The 16663-nt window shown below is 46.5% G+C and overlaps 1 protein-coding gene across 1 annotated transcript in view; it reads right to left on the bottom strand.

Moving 5' to 3' along the window:
- Positions 1 to 16663, bottom strand: part of SELENOO (selenoprotein O) — a 169934-nt gene that overhangs the window by 136424 nt on the left and 16847 nt on the right. The window lies entirely within an intron of this gene.

Here is a 16663-nt window from a genome sequence, read left to right as displayed (position 1 = left end):
CTCTCCTCGACTCGATCGGAAAGGTATTTGCGAAATGTATTTTAACATTACTTTCCGGTTGGGTTGAGGAGAACAATATTCTGCCCATAGAACAGACTGGTTTTCGTAGGAACCATGGTACGTTAGACAATCTTACAGCCCTTCATGTGCTTACAGACAAGTATGTTCAGGTGAGAGGAGGGGTTGTTTATGCCGCGTTTATTGATTTTTCCACAGCGTTCGACAAAGTTGATCGTAGAACGCTGTGGAGAAAATTGGCGGCGCTTGGGCTCCCTCTCTACTTGTTGGAGTTGGTGAAGGCTTTACATACAGAGACCTGGTGCAGGGTTTTGATGGGGGGCGAAGGGGGGTTATCGGATATAATTTTAACTTCGAATGGCCTTAAACAAGGTTGTTTACTGGCACCCCTCTTGTTCTCCTTGTATACGGCAGATCTACCTACCGCCTTGGCTGCCGGGGAGGGTATAGCCCCGGTGGTGGGGGGGGCACCGATCTCCTGTATGATGTATGCCGATGATGTCCTCATTCTCGATCTAACTCCTAAGGGATTAGCCAATCGGCTGCACGCCTTGCATTCTTTTTCGGCCGGTCATGCTATGAAGATCAATATTACCAAAAGCAAAGTCATGTGTATAGCTGGCAGGAAGAGGTGGCGATCTGTAGATTATGGTTGGTTTATAGGGGACCAAAAACTGGAGGTGGTAAAATCTTATACCTTCTTAGGGAAAATTGTGACAGCTAACTTGAGTGAGAAACCCCACATAGAGCATTGCACACGCAAAGCTATTGCCCATGGCAAAGGTTTAAACTCCCTATACCATGCAACGGGGAAACGGCACTTTCAGAGTTTATTGGAAGTATATAGAGCCAAAATCCCCGCTACAATATTGTATGGTATTGAACTAATTGAGGTAAAAAAATGGGACTTTTGTCATAAGATTGAGGGGAAGCTCCTTAGATCTCTTACGTCCTTAAATACAGCGTGCTCGCTGGCAGCCTGTAGGCTCGACTTTGGGCTTAGGAGTAGTTGGGTCCAGGGACTATGTGCCCTTGTAAGATGGGTGGCTTGCCTTGCTAGAGCTGAAGGAGGGACGATGAGAGCGCTCCTCAGAGATGAACTGTTGGGTAATTTTAATGAGTTTTCTCAACTGGTTCGTAACTTTAGAAAAGCTGTAACTCTGTTAAATTTAGATGAAACCACTCTTTTCCTGTACTCTCCATTACAGCTAAAGCTGGTGTTGAAAGCAGCCTCATGGGATTTATGTTTCTTATCAGATAAAAAATTCATATGTGAAAAAAGGAATGTAGCTTTTCTCCTTGATTCTTATCAGTTGAAACAACCTCAACCCTATGTTTTATGGTCCCTACCGCATGGTATACGTAGATTTTGGTTTCTTCTACGTTATGATCTAATACCTCTAAATCAACTGTTATCTAAATGGAATGGTTCATCTCCTTTGTGCAATTTATGCAATGAGAATATTCAGGACTGTATGCATGTGTTGCTGATCTGTCCAGCGCTTCGTAAATTGCGCTTTAGATGGCTAAAAACTATCTGTCTCCGTCTGGGCATTGTCACATTGTATGGATTCCTTTCTGCACTGTATTCCCCTCCTAATGAAATGTTCTGCTTTCATATTTTTAACTTTTTTAAAGGTTTTTTAATGATTTATTAATATGCTCTGGGAGATGTTTTGATAATCCGACTCTGTGTAGTTGTGTTTATATGTTAGTATTGCATTTATCCTAGGGGTTTGTAAAAGGTATATTTTTTGTGCTTGCTTTTTTGTTTCTCTTGAAATGTTTTTGCTGTGTGTTGAAATTTGTACAATTTTATGTGGCCCTCTTTTGAGAGCCAAATCATAATAAAATAAAAATAAAAATAAGTGCCAGCCGTCGGTCTTCTGGGACACGATAGGGTTTCTGTTTTACTATGACGCCTTCTTCTGTTGCAATTGAGTGCATAATTAAATGTGTTCTTCCAGGTTGATCGGAGAACACGTCCCGACAAGATTTTAGGAGGGTGGTTAATATTTCTTTGTGATCTTGGGCGAGCTCGTCATTGATTATTGTACAATGTACTGTGTCTGAAGGGTTGTCTACCACAGATATCAGGTGCGAGTTTTTAGGAGGGGGACCTAGCCATTTTTTAAAACAAATTAATGTAGTACATCTGAGTTTCAGATGCTGTGAGTTGTAATATGTAGGTGGTTTTCCCAACCCGGTGTTTAACAGGGAAAGGACCTTACCATTCCTTTTTTAGCTTGTGGATGGAGGAAGGAAGTAATACTTGAGCCCACTCCCCTACTTTTAGTTCTCTTAGACGTTTGCCTTTATCATAGGATTGTTTTTGTTTCTTTTGTGCAGTTTCCAGGGACTCATGGGCTAGGGTTCTCAGTTTATGAAGCCTAACCTTTACTTGGGTGGCATAGACTAGTAAGGACTGGGCTTCCTGGGCACTATCTTTTTCCCAGCTCTCTTTTGTGATTTCTAGGAGGGTGTGGGGTTTTCTGCCAAAGAGTGGTTCAAACGGAGATATCCCTAGGCTCTTCTGAATTTACTTCTGATAACAAATAACGCTAAAGGAAGAAGCTGATCCCAATTCCTACCATCGCCCACAAGGAGCTTCTTGAAAGTCAGCTTGAGGTTTCCGTTATATCGTTCTACAAGACCATCTGTCTGAGGGTGATACACAGAGGTCTTTATGTGTCGGATATTTAGTTGTTGGCATACTTGTTTCATTAGTCTTTAGACAAAGGGGGTTTCCTTGATCTGGTATTATGTCTCGGGGAAACCCCATCTGGGAAAAACCTCTATAAGCCTCTGGGCTATGGTGTGGTATTAGCCGAGCGTAAAGGAAGAGCTTCGGGATATCTAGTGGCATAATCGACGAGTACAAGGACAAATTGATGACCTAGAGTGGATTTGGGGAGAGGTCCTATCAGATCCATTCCCACACGAACAAAAGGTTTACCTATGATAGGAAGAGGGTGTAGAGGGGCCTGTGGAGGAATGTATGGATTTTTTTTGACAGACTGAACACTCTTGGCAGTACTTCTGTACTGGAGCATGGACTCCTGGCCCAAAATAAATTCGGAGTATAGATTCTGATGTCTTTTCGGCTCCACTATGCCCCGCCAGGAGGTGGGTATGCTCATTAAAAAAAAAAAAAAAAAAAAAAAAAAAAAAAAAAAACTTGGTCCCTATACGGTGTGGGTACCAATAATTGAGGTTCCTTTCCCTCCTTGCCTACCAGATATAGAAGGACATTTTTTTTAGACACAACAAGGGTAAACTCTTTTAGTGGATGACGGACTATTCCTAGCACTTTGCCAGGCAGAGGCAAGGGTGCTATCATTAAGTTGGGCTGTTCTAAAGTGGGAGTCTATGGCCCATGATTCAGAGGTCAACAGATTATTCTGAGGCTTATTTTCTAGGTTTTTGTACAACAGCCTAGGGAACCAAGGGTTATCTATGTGTGGTTCTGGAAGGCGTGGCAAGACTCAGACGCTGGTTACAATGGTAATCTTTAATGTCCCTATGCACACATTTTATAACAACATATTTTCCTGGTATAAAATAAGAAGGGGGAACAAGCTCAGAACGTACAACCGAATGCTTACACCCAGAGTCCAAAAGGGCCGTTACAGGAGAGTTATTTAAGCTTAAACTCACATAGTATACTGGCCTTGTCTCTTGTGCATATGGTATAGGATGGGGTAGATAACGGACGTCCATTGGTTCTTCTTCTGTTTTTTCTTTCTTCTTTCTACAAAATTTAGCTATGTGGCCCCAGTCCCCACATTCAAAACAATGAGGACCGACTGAGGGGGCAGTGTCTGCTCTTCCTGAACGCAGTTTTGATGAATCTAGTAATGGCCTGGCTGTTTTCCTCTCGATTTTCCCTATTGGGGAGGGTTTGTGCTGTCTCTCGCTCTCTCTCAGTGGTCCCTTATTCTGAGCCCTTGTATAAGAGGTGCCAATTCAATTGATTGGTTCAGGGTAAGGCCTGCGTGCTGCCGTAACCACCCGAGTCCCATATGGCAGCGCCTCCAAAAACTGCTTGAGGTAAATTTTTTCCATTATTTCCTCCCGGGAGGAGTCCAAAGGTTTCAGCCAGCGATCTGCATCATCTTTTTGTTTATAAAAAAAGAGGTTTTGGTGTGTCCCCTGGTGCGCCTCTCTCTTGTCTGAAGCGAAGACGGCGTGCCTCCTCATCGACACCGAGTCTATCCAGTATAAACTGTTTCACGTGTCCATGGGCGGCGGTTCCATCCCGGTTGGCTATTTGATAAGCTGCCTGGGCTTCACTGGTAAGAAGGGGGCTAGATAAAAAGGCCAGCAATCTGCGGACCAGGCGCTAGCTCTTGCAGCCCTTTCAAATTTAGAAAGAAAGAGACAAAGGTCATCACCAGGGACATACTTTTGCAAGGATATCACTGTTCCAGGTAAAGTAGGAGCCCTTCCCTGTCCCAAGATCTATAAAAGTTGTGTTTAGCTTTCTGCCAGTTTCGTAACATGCTCTGCCTGTTTTTGAATGGCTGCTGAAAATACGGCCCAATCCATTTCTGCTTGATTAGCGTTTTTCTCCACGGCCCATTCTAATTTATTTTGGGCCTCTCTCATTTGGGCTATTACCTGTTCCACCTTGTTTCAGATGGGGTTATGCCCGCATTCTCCACTAAATGTGTAAGATAGGGGAACTGAACCCCTCTAATGACATGCAACACACAGAAGATTTGCTGCGAGTATTTATTCAAATGTCCGGTTTAAAAAAAAAAAAAAGTCAAAACAAAGGTATTCAGTCTTTGGGACTCTTCGTTTCCTTCTCCAGTTCCTGGGTTTGTTTTTGGCCTTTTTCTTAGAGGGTCTGAGACAGGAGTTCAAGGCGTCCAAGTAGAAACACAAAATAAAAGAAAGACAAAGAAAAGGAAACTTTCGTCAAGGGTTGACGTCTGATTATGGTGCTTTAAGGAGGGGGTCAGTGAGGGAGCTTTCACCGTTTTTCTATTAAGAGGTGTGGAGCCCAGAAACAGGTGGCCTCCCCCTATTTTGCGTGCCCTCCCCGTGGTACGACCATATTCAGGACACGCTGACATACCTGGGTCAGCCACCCTCTTCCTGGAGTGTGGCGGGTCGTTGCGCGTTGTCTAACTCCAGCGATGTCTTCTCAAGGCCCAGTTTCCCCATGAGGACTCTTCGTGCTCGTCTCCTCGCTAGGGAGTCTCCTCCGGCTCGAGTCTAGGCACAGCGTCTTTCCCTCTTCCTCGGTGTCTTCTTTCGTCTTCAGCCGTCTGTCGCTCGGCTCTCCCGCTTCCGGTTTTAAGGGCTGAGAGTCCTGGGATAGGTTCTCTGATGCAGACGTCACGCCGTTCAGCTCCTCCTCGCGAGGGAAATTAAAGGGACCAGCACTGTCGTGTACCTGTGTTAACAGGATAGCATCAGCATTGTTGTCCCGAGACTCCTCTGCTCCCAGTTCCTCCCGAAAGACACACAAAACTCCGGTCTTGCAGTAAGAAATCAGCAGCTGAGCTGACATATTTAATCAGACTATTTATCCTGGGACCTGAAAAAAATAGGTCGTCCAGATAAACATACATTGTAGCCCTTGCAAGCAGGGCCGCAACAACTATCTGCTGAAGAGGAATTTTTGGTTTCGTTTCAACTGGCGTCCCAAAACATTTCAGCTGAAATCCCTGCACCATTAGCAGTGGCAAAGGGTCATCCGGTATTAGCTGTGTACATCAATGCCACCCAACCTCCCCAAGCATCTTAGAAGGACAGGCTAGGTCAATATTTGCCTTACCATCAACCATCAGTACCTCTGCCACCATGCATGGTACACCCATGCAGAGAAGTAGCACCTGCATCAACCAGTGCTGCAAATGAACAAGTTACTTACCTTCGGTAACGCTTTTTCTGGTAGATACAATATCTGCCTGTGGATTCCTCACCTTGTGAATATCCCCTTGCACCAGCAAAATTCGGAAATTCTTTTCGTAGCTTCGCGCCGACGTGGACTTGGACGTCATAGAGGCACGGCACCGCTCGCGACTCCGCTGACGTCACCGACGCCTATAATAGGCCCACGCCGACATGATGCCATCAGTTACGCCCTTTTTTCCGTGCCTTCGAGGCACACGGACGGACCAATGACAGTAGACATATACCCAGTATACGCAGTACCAATATCAAGGTAACACACACAGTGTGAAGCAAATGCAACAAAACATTTGAAATAAACAACCCCATGAAAATAAAACAAATACATAATAGAAACTATGGCATAGAAGAGTGGACAACGGGGAGGCGGGTGGGTCAGTGAGGAATCCACAGGCAGATATTGTATCTACCAGAAAAAGCGTTACCGAAGGTAAGTAACTTGTTCTTCTGATAGATACATCTGCCGTGTGGATTCCTCACCTTGTGAATAGAGTCCCACAGCAGTCCCCACTCCCGGAGGAGGGTGTCCACTCTTCTAGACCAGGAAATCCTGAAGGACAGAGCGTGCAAAATGACCGTCCCTCCTCACCTCGGAATCCAAGCAGTAATGCTTCGCGAATGTGTGGAGGGAAGACCAAGTTGCCGCCCTACAAATATCCTCTACAGGCACACCTCTAGCCAATGCGGAGGTCGAAGACTTAGCTCTAGTAGAATGAGCCCTTATACCCTCTGGTGGTTCCTTACCGGCCAAAGAGTAGCAGATCTTAATACAGAGGACGATCATCTTGATAAAGTCCTCTTATGGACCGCTCTTCCACTCTTGCAACCAGCAAAGCCAATGAAGAGCTGGTCATCCAACCGACAGTCTTTAGTTCCGTCCAGGTAAAAAGACACCGCCCTCTTGGGGTCCAGACGGTGTAATCTCTCCTCCTCCTTGGAAGGGTGTGGCGGTGGATAAAAGGTAGGAAGGGTAATGGATTGACCAAGGTGGAAAGGAGTCACCACCTTAGGCAGAAAAGCAGCCCTGGTCCTAAGAACCATTCGATCAGCATGAATGGTCAAGAAAGGGGGCTTGGAACTAAGAGCTTGAAGCTCACTTACCCTCCTTGCCGAGGTTATCGTAACGAGGAAAACTGTCTTAAGAGTCAAAAGCCTCATAGGACATTTGTGAAGAGGCTCAAAGGGAGCACCCATCAGAAAGGTCAAAACAAGATTTAAGTCCCACTGAGGCACAATAAAAGGAGTAGGAGGGAACTTATTTATGAGGCCCTTCAAAAACCTTAAGACAACAGGAGATTTAAAAAGAGAGGGCTGGTCAGGCAAACAAATTAAAGCCGACAGCGCTGAAAGATAGCCCTTCACTGTGGCAACAGCAAGCCCCTGCTGTGCCAGAGAAAGGGCAAACTGGAGAACATCAGATAAATGGGCCTTCAAAGGGACTTCTCCCTGCACCAATTAACAAATTTTGACCACCTATAAGAATAGATGGACTTAGTGGAGTCACGCCTGGCTGACAAGATGACATCCACTACATCAGGCGGGAGAGAAAAAGAACTCAGGTTGCCCCGTTCAATCTCCAGGCATGAAGGTGTAAGGTCTGGAGGTGGGGGTGTAGAACCTGCCCCTCCATCTGGGAGAGGAGATCTGCCCTGTGAGAGAGACGGAGCGGCGGGTGAGAGGAGAGGTGGAGAAGGTCTGAGTACCACACCCTTCTTGGCCAATCTGGGGCGATCAATATAACGTGGGCCCGGTCTTGGCGAATTTTCCTCAGAAGCCGAGGAATCAAGGGTATGGGAGGAAACGCGTAAAGGAGTTGAGCGCTCCAACTCAACTGAAACGCGTCCCCCAAAGCTCCTTGCATCGGATTCTGGAGACTGCAGAATAACGGGCAGTGAGCATTCTCTTGAGCGGCGAACAGGTCCACCGGAGGAGTTCCCCACGCCTGAAAGACATGACGAACTACCTCCGGATGAAGCCTCCACTCGTAGTCGGCACAGAATTGCCGACTGAGACTGTCTGCACGAACGTTCTGAACTCCGGCCAGATGATTTGCCATCAGACAAATCCGATGGTCCTGAATCCAGGACCAGAGGCGCAGAGCCTCTCTGCAGAGACACTGTGACCCCACTCCTCCCTGTTTGTTGATGTACCACATCGCGGTCGTGTTGTCCGTCAGGACCTGGACCAAACGACCGTGAAGGGAAGGGAGGAAGGCCTTGAGCGCCAGACGTATCGCCCGCAATTCTAGAAGGTTGATATGAAGCAACCTTTCCTCCGGAGACCAAAGACCCTTGACCTCCAGGTCCCCCAGATGAGCACCCCACCCTAGAGTGGATGCATCCGATATTACTGTGGCCACCGATGGAGGTAGTTGGAAAGGCTTTCCTAGCGACAGATTGCCTGCCACGCTCCACCAACACAGATCCGCCGCAGTTTCTTTGGAGATCCTCACTGACTCCCTGAGATCTCCGTTGTGCTGATACCACTGCCTGTGGAGGCACCACTGGAGTGCCCTCATGTGCCAGCGTGCATGGTTGACCAACAGAATGCAAGAAGCCATCAGACCGAGCAGGCGAAGGACCTTCAGGACTGGAACAACCGCTCCATTGAAAAATAAAGGAATCATTGCCTGTAGGTCACGAATCCTTTGAGGAGGAGGGAATGTACGGCATACAGTTGTATCCAGTACCGCACCTATGAACAGGTTGCGCTGGGAGGGCACCAGGTGAGACTTGGGTACATTTATCGAAAAACCCACCTGTGCAACAACTGAGTTGTCTCTTGCAGATGATGGAGCACGTTCTCCGGCGACTCAGCTTTGATCAGCCAGTCGTCCAGATAGGGGAACACTGGAATCCCCGACCTTCTGAAATGTGCTGCCACAACTGCCATCACCTTGGCGAAGACTCGAGGCGCAGTAGTAAGACCAAACGGAAGGACCGCAAACTGGTAGTGTTGCGACCCAACCGTAAAACGGAGATACTTTCTGTGCGACTTCAAGATGGGAATATGAAAATACACATCCTGTAAGTCGATCGACACCATCCAGTCTTCTTCCAGCAGTGCTTGAAGAACCTGTGCAAGAGTGAGCATCTTGAACTTTTCCTGTTTCAGGTAAAGGTTCAAGATCCTGAGATCTAGGATTGGCCGAAGTCTGCCATCCTTCTTGGGGATCAGAAAATACCGGGAGTAGCATCCCTTACCCCGCTCCTGCTCAGGAACCACCTCTATCGCACCCTTTCTGAACAGTGCCAGGACTTCTTCCTGCAGGAGAAGCAGGTGGTCCTCCAAACAATAACCCTGGCAAGGAGGGTAATTTGGGGGAAACTCTCGAAAGGGAAGAGCATACCCATTCCCCACGAGATTGAGAACCCAAAGATCCGATGTTATCAATTCCCAATCTCGTAGGAAATGGGTAAGCCGGCCCCCCACTGGGACCACATGATCCGGAATGGCGGATCTAGGGCTGCTTTGCTGCGTTGGCAGGGGGCTGGGAAGGGGAAGAGGAGGAGGAAGCTTGACGGCCTCTAGGACGGACTCTTTGTCTGCCCCTGTATGATTTGTACAGCGTATTTTGCTGTTGCTGTGGCTGCTGCTGAGATGGTCTGTAGGAACGAAAGGAAGATCTGCCAAACCCTCTGAAGCGCCTTCCAGTAGTACCCCTGGACTGAAGGCCCAAAGATTTCGCAGTGGCCCTACTGCCTTTAAAACGTTCCAAGGCCGCATCAGCCTTCTTGCCAAACAATCCTGAGCCATCAAAAGGCAAGTCCATCAAAACAGACTGAACATCTGTAGAGAACTCCGACGTTTTAAGCCATGCAGCTCTCCTGGTGGCCACAGAAGAGCCCATGACTCTCGCCACCGAATCAGCAGTGTCCAATCCACTCTGAATCACATGCCTTGCAGCAGCCTGAGTGTCCGATATCACCTTCTGAAAATCCTTTCTATCCTCCTCTGGGATTTTCGGAACCAACTGCTTAACAGAATCCATCAAGGCATGGATATACCGTCCCATCAGACAAGTTGCGTTGGTTGACTTTAACGCCATACTGGCCGAGGAGAAGACCTTCTTGGCAGCCTCCTCTTGCTTTCTGGACTCCTTATCCCCAGGAACTTGCGGAAAAGCCCCAGCAGACCTCTTCGAGCAGGCAGCCTGCACAACCAAACTCTCAGGCAGGGGGTGCGTTGACAAAAAATCAGGGTCACCAGGGGCAACCCTGTACCTCCTCGCCACTGCCCTAGAAACCGCAGGAGTAGACAAAGGCTTCTTCCAAACCTCATAGATGGGTTCAGCTAATGCATCATTAAAGGGCAGCATTGGCTCAATAGAAGAGGAGGGTGAGTGACGAACTTCAGTTAAAAGATTTGACTTATACTCAGCAGTGGGCAGAGTAATGTTCAACAAATTTGCTGCCTTTTTGATAACAGTGTGATAAGGCACCACATCCTTTGAAGGCACATTCGACACCGAAGTCAAATCCCATTCAGGATTCAGTTCAAGCCCACTGGCCTCTCCCAGGTCCTCAAAAGGATCTTCAGACTCTTGCAACTCTCCTTCCTCCATATCAGCATACCGATATTGTTCTTCCTCCAGAAGTCTCTGTGCTTCTCTCCGTGACCTTTCCTTCACGATAGAAGTCGAAGGATCCGGAATCGACTCCGACGGGGCCGGGGCCGGCGTCGAACCCGAAGTCGGATGAGGTAGTTTCACACGAGGTCGAACAGAATCCTGCCTCGGAGTCGTAGGCATCGGCGTCGACGACACAGGCGGTGTCGGAAAATGCCAATGCGGTGGAAGAGCCGGCATAAAAGGCAAGAAGGGCGCAGGAGCATAAGCTTGGGGAACACCCAAGTTAAAAGACATAGGACCCATGGGACCAACAGGTGCACCAGACGGGTACATCGCCCTGGAATAAACACCAAGCATGGCGTTCAGGAAATGGGATGGATCCTGACCTGGAGCTGGAAAATCTGGATACGGTCCTCCGGGCTGTTCCCGAGGAGGCGGAGTCGACACGACGTCGACCTCTTCCTCGAGTCTCGGAACCGGTGTCGACGAACCCGCAGGCACCGGAAACTCGGCCTCACCAACCTCCTGCACCTCACCTTCATCCTCCTGACCAGAAGGCTTGGACGGATCTGGAGAAGGGATAGCCATCTGCTTCGGCGACTCGGGCGAATTCGGATGCGAAGCTTCACCAACAGAGTCCTGAGCCTCCGACGCCGAAACCTCTGCTTCTTTATTAAGAAGTTTGACCTGCGACTTCGGCCTCGAACCAAAGTCCTTCCCTGAGTGATGACGTGACTCATGGCTCCTCTTCTTATGTTTTTTCCTTGAGGATCTTGAAACATGAGCTGAAGACGAGTCCGAGCGCGACTTCGATCGAGACCTCGACCTCGAACGCCGAGATCGAGACTTCGAAGACTTTTTAATCTTCTTACTCTTCAGCTTTGCCACGAGGAGTTTCGCCTCCCTTTCTCGCAGGGCCTTTGGGGTCATCTTCTTACAACAAGGGCAATCCTCGACGTCATGGTCGGAACTCAGGCACCAGACGCAGCACTCATGCGGGTCAGTAATAGATATTGTGTTGCCACATGCTCCGCAAGCCTTAAAGCCAGTCTTCTTCGGCGACATCTCGAAGAAAACAGAAACAGCAATAATAGAACAAGAGTAAATGTAAATGTAAATGTAAATGTAGTATACTTGTAAAGCGCACAGCTGCCCCAGCAACGGGGCGTCCCGGCGCTGTATAACTCTGGGGAACCCGTCCTGGCTTTCCCTGAGGGATGGTCCCTTGCTGGGAGTCCCCAAGGTGGAGCCAGGCATCCCTGGAATTGGTAGGGCCGTTGTGGAGATTAGGCAAGCTAATGCCCAGAGTTGCCGAGTGGAACCCCTGATTAGAGTAAGCACCGAAGCGAGAATTATCGAGTCCGCTGACCAAGGTCCACGACCCTGCCGCGTCGGGAATTGAACCCTGGTCCCGGGCTGACTTCTGCTCTCAGGCCTGCTGCCTCTAACCAGTGAGCCACACTACTCCACTTAACAAAGTTACTAAGAAGCTACAGTACTATCCCAGAAAACCGTTCGCGTCGACGACGCGGAAAAAAGGGAACGGATGTCATCACGCCGGCGTGGGCCTATTATAGGCGTCGGTGACGTCAGCGGTCCAAGTCCACGTCGGCGCGAAGCTACGAAAAGAATTTCCGAATGTTGCTGGCGCAAGGGGATATTCACAAGGTGAGGAATCCACACGGCAGATGTATCTATCAGAAAGCCTTTGCGAGGTATCTAACAGACTGATATTATATCGATAGCCATGTAAATACATATAAACGTAATCCCTCTCTCATGAAAACAGTAGCCCCAGGATACCAGACCTGTCTTCAAGGGGTGCCATTTCTCTCAGTTTTGTATTAGTACTTAGTAGGATTACTCACTGACATTCAGTAAACATAGAGCAATTAGTACTACCAGAAGACAAATCTCCATCTGAGTTTAGTCAGCCAGAAGCTCCAGGTCCATTTTGCCACCTTCGCTCACTCACCCCCATTATTTTCCACTAATAGCTTGGACCATTAACCCATTTCATATTTGCCAATTGATATGGTAGATCCTGGGGAGTCTGAATGGACAACCCTTTTCTTGGAATTTCTAGTTTGCAGAGAAGCCAACATGAGCAGATGTACCTCTTGACCTGTAGGATATCCACCTACTGACCCTCAATTTCAGACCCTGGACTTTCACACAGCCCCATACTTTCTCATTTAGAAGTTTGCAGAGCCTTTTGGTCATGATGCTCAGTTTGAGAAAGGCTTATGAAGATGACATCTGGTATAAGAATCCCTCCTATCGGTCATTATTGATGGCCTCACCCTTGTCAGCGTGTTTATGAGCTCTAGCTAGTCATCCACAGCCAGGCCTTCTGATGGCGTTTGAATCCGACTTCAAGTACTGAAGAAAGTACTGGTAAAATGTTCCCTCAAACATGAAGTCAGAAGTATAAATGGTAATGAACTTTGACTTATCATGGGGTACTGGTTACTAGTGATTGTCTTAAGTTATGAATGGTGCAGACACTTGTCTCTTCACAGTGACATAACTCAGCCCCAGGGAGAGTTATTATCAAGTACAGAATAAATCTAGTACAACACCATACAAATCATGGACTTAACTCACATCATTTGGTCTGATATTTCGGAGCAAGGAAAGCCAAAAATGTTAACAACATTGTACTAATATGCTGAACAGCAAACAAAAACAGGAGGTTGCACAAGATAAAAGTTTTTAAAGGACTGGAACGAGGAATGCCGCTGGATACATTACATCTTAGCTTTTGTTTTCAAATACCGTTTTTCCTGACCATTCTTTGAAAACAGTATTTGGCCACTTACACTAGTCCAGAATGGAGTGAGGGAATACAAAGCATTCTATCTAGACACAAATTTGGTGTCATATATAACAGTAACAGCATATGGGTGACTGGTATTTTTCTTTAATTCCAGAAAAAAACTTCTCATCATATTATAAAACATGAAGGTGTCTTTTACACATTGCGGCTAAATGTGTATTTCATATAAGCAACAAAGTTAGAAGAAATGACTTTAAAACTCATGTATGTAGAATAATTCTGTATCACATGGATATTTGGGTCATGTATATGGACACATTATGAAGCAGATAGACTGAAAGGGCAGAATGGTTGCCATACCCTCATAAAATAGTACACTAATGGGGGCATTATTCTACAGGGAGTGTTAAAGATCAGGGGTACAGTTATTCACCATACACTCAAGCAATAACAGCCATGAACCTCCTTCCCTACCTGGAGCCGTTCTAGACATCTGCAAATTGTTCTCCAGTGTCTCAAAGAAAACAGTAGCGTTCTTACAACGTAACCAGAGGACGACACACATCCTTACTGTTCTGCGAGCTGAAGTGGTGCTACTGCTAATGCCATTTTAGTGATAGTAAGTAAGACTGTTTTATATATGTGCTGCAATGTTTAGAATGTTTCCTCAGCATTCAGGTATGCAGAGAGTTTTATCATGTTGCCTAAATCACCAATATCCACATTCAGGGGATGTGCCGGTCAGAGTACAACATGGTCACTTTCTGCTCGGTCTCCCGGTACCAGCTCTTTCTCTTCTCCCAGTGTGATGCGCCCCCAAACAAAAATGGACAGCCCTTAAAGAATCATCAGTCAAGAATGCAACTAATGGCAAAGAATGCAACTAAGGTCATGATATGGCAGCTGCTGCTATTAGAGACATGAACATGGGCTTAGAAACGGCATATGGTAAGACTGAACACTGCCCCACCCACATCTGCCCTCTCAAGCATCCAAGTCAGCTAAGAGACTAGCTTAGGACAATAAAGCTGATTGTACAAACCTGATCGATCACCTTCACAATCGGTCATGATGGATCACAACCAACATATGCAAGCTTGCCTGCAGAGGCAAACGACTGGAACCATCAGAGAGATTTGGTGACTCATGGAGAGACCCAGACCCTCAGTAACCAGTACTTGTACAAGTAGATGCATACAGGGGCTGGGATGAAGGAAGTGGAAGTCAGATAGCACTCAGAATAGGCGGACATCAGTTTGTGGCCTTGAGTAAGGTTCTAGCAATGAAAAGCTGGTGTTATGAGCCAACTGCCTCTGATACAGCAGGATATGGTACCTTTTCCCCCCATTGTAGCTGCCATATTGAAATGGTGAGGCTGATAAGCATAATGTCAGACAAAAGGAAAAACGCGTAAAAAAAAGGCTTTCTTCAAGCCAAGGGAATCCACGCACTTAAAGACCGGTTCCAAAACACGGATGGACTTGGAGGTTGCGAATTCTCAACAGACAAAAAAAGTGCTGCGAAGATCGATAAACGTATTACACGTCAATGCTGATGCCAAAACGGAGAACAATGAAAGAGCATTTTGAAAAACTGGAGCTGTGCACTACTAGGTGAGTCAAATGTCAATAAGGAAGCTTGATCAGTGACTTAGTTGAAAAGATATATTATCTTTATTTCAAACAATCCATGCAAAGCATCAGCCAACGTGTTTCATTTAATTGTTGAACTTCGTCAGGGCATCCGTAAAAATAACGATAAGTGGCAAGCAGTGCTTTTTAGCACTGCTCGCCACTTAGCTTAGGATAGTGTCCGTTGTGCCGAGACGAAGCTGCGCCTGACTGCGGGAACGCTAACTGGGCTTTTATCAAGGAGGCCCAAGCTACCGAACCAGTCCAGAGGCCAACCCATTTGGCCTTCACATTGATATCTGGGCCCGAATCATATTGGGCCACAAAAACAACTCTGCTAAGAAGCACTGCTCGCCACTTAGCGTTATTTTTACGAATGCGCTGACGAAGTTCAACAATTGAACGAAACGCGTTGGCTGATGCTTTGCATGGATTGTTTGAAATAAAGAGAATATATTTTTGCAACAAAGATACTGATGAAGCTTCCTTATTGCCATTTGACTCACCTGGTAGTGCACCGCTACAATTTTTTTAAGTATTTTGTATCTGCCCGGCAGTTGGCATCAAACAACGGCAGGTGCCGGAGCTGATTGTGCACACTGATTTGTAACATACTACCAATTCACCACTTGGGGAACACACCGAGGAGGTGCGGCTATTGGAGTCCGGCATTGGTTCTTTTTTTTCAACAATGAAAGAGCAGTTAAAACCATGAAGGGGAAAAATCCTGGGTCTAAATAAAAGTAATGAGGGGGTTTAGTGATACTAGTAAAAAATCAAAAATCAGAACGCAAGATCGGCTTCATGGAGCACTGAGCTCCTTTGTGCAAGAAATGGAAGCTCAAATGGACTTTGGCTGAGTGTTTGGAGAGCAAGGAGTCCAAGAAGGTAAGGTTGGACAATTTGCAAAATTAGAATTTCTGAGAGTCCTGGAAGCCCCACCTAGGGAACCCAACGATAAAGTGTAGGATGAAATGCAAAGATTGCAGAGATTGCACACATCTTTGAGAGAGCATTAGGATGGGGAGATCCTCCAGTGATGAGACATTTATAAGCCTGTAAGATGGCTACGGTCCAGAAATAGAATGGGGTGTAGTCATGACTGTTCTGAAGTTTGTGAAGGTGAAGAATACCACCCTGTGAGCAGCAATATAACAGACAAATGTTGTTTTAGGCTGATCCTCACATTCTTTCCTAGAATTGAGTTGAGGGCCATTGGAAAAGAGAAAGGCAAATATTTACTGTAAAGAAAGAAGAACAACCTGAACATAAAAGTCTGTGTGCCTACCCAATTCATCACAAAGCTGAATAGTAGGATACTGGGAACAACTCTTTATGCAAATTGAGGAACAGGTTTCTCATTGGTATCAAGGATAGAGGGGTCATAATAAAGTCCCTGGATACTGTTTAGACAGTGGTGAAAAGACCAGTGATTAGTAGGCATTTTGTGTTACGTGTTTGTCTGTCAGTGCAGATTATCCAGGGAGGAGACTAGATTACAGGGAAGGTGTTTTTTTTATTGAGATACCTGTTGATTATACTATGCTTCCATTTGGCCTTTATCCCCTGTAGGGTCTTCATCTACACAGCACGAAATGTTTAGCTCTGTGAACATTGTAGTTAGTTGATATAAACAAACTCTTTCCTTAAATTCACCAGCTGACTGACAAGGGGTCTCTTTCAGAGTAGCACAAATGACTCTTGGACAGATCTTGACATTTCTTTGTTTTTAATGCTGTA

The sequence above is a fragment of the Lissotriton helveticus genome, chromosome 1_1 (genome assembly GCF_964261635.1).
Source record: "Lissotriton helveticus chromosome 1_1, aLisHel1.1, whole genome shotgun sequence".
Taxonomy (NCBI): Eukaryota; Metazoa; Chordata; class Amphibia; order Caudata; family Salamandridae; genus Lissotriton; species Lissotriton helveticus.
Note: the sequence above shows the minus strand (reverse complement) of the source record. Positions and strands in the feature narration are given on the sequence as shown.